This window comes from the organism of the source record quoted next, unplaced genomic scaffold, assembly GCF_019419815.1.
Source record: "Pyrus x bretschneideri cultivar Hongxiangsu unplaced genomic scaffold, Pyrus_bretschneideri_v1 Contig11, whole genome shotgun sequence".
Lineage (NCBI taxonomy): Eukaryota > Viridiplantae > Streptophyta > Magnoliopsida > Rosales > Rosaceae > Pyrus > Pyrus x bretschneideri.
The window spans coordinates 2,589,831-2,594,728 of NW_025999402.1; the positions used below are offsets into that span (position 1 = coordinate 2,589,831).

The window sequence follows — 4,898 nt, forward strand, 5'->3', positions numbered from 1 at the left end:
AGTCTTACAAGGTTTACATTAAGAAATATTCAACTCTAATACACCGCGGTAGTTCCCTTATCATAAAGTTCGTCAGCCTGTAAAGTGTAATTTGGACACGGTCAAAATGATGTTATTCAACATGGTTGGTTTACGTGAAGAACAAAGTTTCCGCCTTGTGTTCATATCTTTATGCTAGCATTCTCTGACGAGTCACCAATTTAATCAAACTGTTAACCGCGTCTGTGATACTAAAGTCATTTTGTATGTCGGTATGTTTAACATTTCAAAGTCCTTGACAAAACAAATGCAAATTTATTGGATAATTTTCCACGCAATTGTGGAAATAATGGGCCGGCTAGCAACTACTTTCCAAATGCCTATATAAACATAGCATATATCGACCTCTAAGATATCACAAGAGTAATACAATATTCCATAACAATAGACAATTCTCAAACTTCTCATTTCCCCTTTGAGCTAGCTCTTTTAATTTGTTCCCCATATGGCACGCTTAGCCTTTGTGCTAGCTTGTGCTCTAGTTCTATTGGCTTCCTCAGTAGCCTCTGGTGCAATTGTTGAGCATTCTTTTAATGTAAGTCTTGCCTCAATTTTGGGTAGCTCATTAATGTTTTTAGAATAGGCTAAAAATGCATTATAACGTTTAAAAATACTTTTGATTCAATTTGACCTAAAAAATGAAAGTATTTTTGGGTCATAGAAGCAGTTTTAGAGACAATTTCAAACGAGCCATTTGGCAACCTTATTTTATCATGCACATTTCCTCACCAATTATTTGAATGTTTCCTTTGAATAATAGAAGTCATGATATTTTTATTTTTTTTCTATTGTTTTCAGGTGAACAACCTGACTGTTAGCCGACTATGTCAGAATCAATCAATTACTGTAGTAAATGGAAGTTATCCAGGACCAGCCATATATGCACGAGATGGAGACACACTTATTGTCCACGTTTTAAACCAATCGCCCTATAACATTAGCATTCACTGGTAAATACCAATTATCCAAAAATCATTTAACAACCCCCAAGGGGAATTTTGAGTTATGTTTTGCTCAGGTTGTATAGTTTCTGTCTTAATGCAGGCATGGAATCTTTCAGCTTCTAAGTCCATGGGCGGATGGACCTGTATATGTAACTCAATGCCCTATACGCCCCGGACAAAGTTATACTTACAAATTTAATATCACCGGACAAGAAGGTACCCTTTGGTGGCATGCCCACATTTCGTGGCTCCGCGCAACCGTCCACGGAGCCCTCATAATCCACCCAAAAGTTGGTCGATCCTTCCCCTTCCCCAGGCCCGCCAAAGAAGTTCCCATCTTATTAGGTAAGGATTAAACTATACCATTCAACTTACTTAACGTTAATCGTAATACGCACTTTAAATTGTAATTTTGATGACTAGCTAATTATATGTTAACTGTTCGATGGAATTGTAGGAGAGTGGTACAATGGCAATGTGGTCGACATTGAGGAAGAGGGCCTATCTAAAGGAATTGCTCCTAACATTTCAAATGCTTACACCATCAATGGACTTCCTGGCAATCTCTACGACTGCTCTCAAAATCGTACGTGACCATGCATGCAAGCATGCATACACGTAAATTTATTAATATAGTTTATGTGTTATTTTTGCATGATGAATATTAACAAAGTGACATCAAATTATCAGAAACATATCAACTAAGTGTGGTGAGAGGAAAGACCTATTTGCTACGCCTAATCAATGCTGGACTCAATACCCAACTCTTCTTCAAGATAGCCAATCACAAGATGACAGTTGTCGCCATCGACGCCACCTACACCACTCCTTATGTCACCGACGTGGTGGTAACCGGACCCGGTCAGACCACCGACGTTCTTGTTAAATTCAATCAACCTATTGGATCTTATTACATGGCCGCCACTCCGTACGCTAGCGCTAGTGACACCATCGACTTTGATAACTCGACCACCAGAGGCATCATCGTCTACAAGAGCTCCAATTCATCAACCCCCATTATGCCTTAATGCCCAACCCTCACGACACGCCATTGGCCCACAAGTTCCTCACCAATCTCACCAGCCTCGCCGGAGGACCCCAATGGGTCCCAGTCCCACTCAAGGTGGACGAGCACATGTTCGTGACAATCGGCGTCAACTTGGAGATGTGTCCAGAAAACGCCACATGTCAGGGCCTATTCAATAACCGAATGTCCGCAAGCATGAGCAACGAGTCATTCGTGCTCCCAAGCAATACATCCATGCTGGAAGCACAGTTTCACAATGTGAGTGGGGTTTACACCAGGGACTTTCCTAACGAGCCTCCAATCAAATTTGACTACACGGACACAAACATTAGCCTCGACCTATCGTTGATATACGCACCAAAATCAACCAAGGTCAAGACGTTGAAGTTCAATTCAACGGTGGAGATGGTGCTTCAGAACACAGCATTTTTGGCCATTGAGAACCACCCGATGCATCTCCACGGCTTCAATTTCCACGTGTTGGCACAAGGGTTTGGAAATTACGACCCGATTAATGATCCCAAAAAATTTAACTTCGTTAATCCGCAAATACGTAACACAATTGGTGTGCCAGTTGGAGGATGGGCTGTGATCAGGTTTCAAGCAAATAATCCTGGTTAGTTTTCTTAATCTACTCATTAATTAATTTTCTTTGTATTTTAATGTATTATAAACATTTCATTTCTGATTATTTGTTTTAAACTATTGTTTCAGGTATCTGGTACATGCACTGTCATTTGGACGTTCATCTACCATGGGGGCTGGGAATGGCTTTTGAGGTTGAAAATGGACCGACACCAGAATCTACTTTGCCTCCACCACCACTTGATTTGCCTAAATGTTAGAAGGTGTTCAGAAGAGACCTCAAAATATTCTTTCATTTTGTATTGTTTAAATTAACTTACTTTCATTCGTTTGGTTACAAATAAATAACTTTGTAATAAAAGTAGTCACAAATGTAGTGTGTAAGTTGGTCATCATTATTTGACTAAAATCGTAATAAATTATTTAATTACAAATTTTTTTTTTTTTTTTACTCGAAGATTGATTTTACTAGATTTCTATGAGAATTGTTTACATCTCCCACCAAAATATTGAATATAAAATCCGTACCAATACGATCCTAAGAACGGTTTCCCACATGCTTAGAAACAAAGGATGCTACAGCATGCGCAGCGTGATAGCTTTTGTTGAGGGAGTACTTGAATGCAATAGACTGCAATGATTTTGGGCAAGGCTCCAAACATCATGAATCAAACCTTCCAACATTGCATCTGTTTGAGTGGAAATTTAATGATTGGGCTTAGTAGGAGTGAAGGTCCAGAACACAAAAGCAAAAAGGAAACTGGGCTCGACAAGTCGATAGTCCAGAAAGAATTTAAAGGCATAGGCATATGCTTATGTGAGGAAACCATACTCTACCCTTTGTAGTCGTAGATCCCCCATAGAAAGCCATCTTTTGTCAATTTTAGAAGCTCTGCTACCTTCTCCTAGTATTGTAGTATCGAATCCCTTAGGAACCCCTATTTATATTTCATTTTCCAAAGTCTACAAACCCTTGTAAACATAAAGAGAAACTGGTTGCAAGAAGTTGAATCTTGCCCGACAAGGTTATAATATTGCCCAAGTCTCTTTTGTTTGTGTTTATATAGAGTAGATGTGTTGTTCAATGCATATTACTCTGTGTTTTTAATCGTTTCAAATGATCTTCATCCAAAGTTATGGTTAATCTGGCTAAGTTAATCAATCATGTTTCTTTAGTGTTAACTGTAATCAAAGGAATGGTTGAAAGGGCTTTGAACTCCCATTATTTGAACATATGATATTATAAGTTAAAAGTCCTTGTTTACAAGGCAAGAAAAAAACTTTATACAAACTCAACTCATCTGTGATAATCCATTGATAATCAAGAAGTCTAAATAACTTGTGGTGCAAGTAATCAACTCAATTCATAACTAAACAACAATCTGTTATACAAAGATAACAGTGGCATGCTCATATCCTTGTTAGTTTTTATTGTGAGTCTCAAGACCTAACAAATAGCCCACAAAGGCATCATTCAAACTAACTGCAAACTCATCTTGTAGCACACCAAGCAGCAAACCTTGCACGACAGGCAAGAGCCCCGGGGAGTTATGTAAGGGACAGATCCAGCCCGAACAGCATCTGTATCCATCTCCTTGTTAAGCATCTGCAAAACCTTCGCATCTGTTTCAATCTCAGAGGGTTGAATGCCTCTCACGACACATTCCTGCAGCGCTGCCCCAAATGCAGTGGCCTCCGCCTGCTGCATCTTGAAAGTATAGGTCCCCAGCACCGCCAGTAAAGTGCAGAATGCCAGCAAACTTAGGTCTTTGACTTTTGATTCCAGGCTGCATCACAATTCACTTTTAACGTCCCAAACTTAGGTCTTTCCCATCTCTTGATCTTGCCGCTAACTTCAGCTCAGCAGCTTCTGTTTTAGTTACCCGCGCCTCATTCAGGTTCTTAAGAGCCTCCCTGTATTCCATTATCCTTTCTTTACATATTTCCATCGCTTTAAGCGGTGACTTGAGGATTCCTTGAAATACCATTTCATTTCATTTCATTTTCAGATTCTCCAAAGTCCAAAGATAATCTCCTGCAAAATTTCCTTGTGTTTACTTGATTGAAGGTTGCTGCAAAGCTGATTCCAGCAAGCGATGAAATCGCAGCCATCCAATGTGGATAAGTCGCGTTGCAGAGGGTGCAGAATCAAAAAGCTCGACTAAAATCACACTGGAATAATAGGCGAGTCTCAGTTTCAGTCGGATTCCTGCAAAGAGCACAACTATTATCTACGTTCGTGAGCCTTCTTTGGAGGTTATTTCTCACAGCAAGAGAATAATTGGAGCATCTCTACCGAAAAA

The 4,898-nt window shown here is 39.6% G+C and overlaps 1 pseudogene; it reads left to right on the forward strand.

The window, feature by feature from the left end:
* The first annotated feature begins 379 nt into the window (after window positions 1–379).
* On the forward strand, window positions 380–3,029 carry LOC103959617 (annotated as a pseudogene).
* The last annotated feature ends 1,869 nt before the right edge of the window (window positions 3,030–4,898 follow it).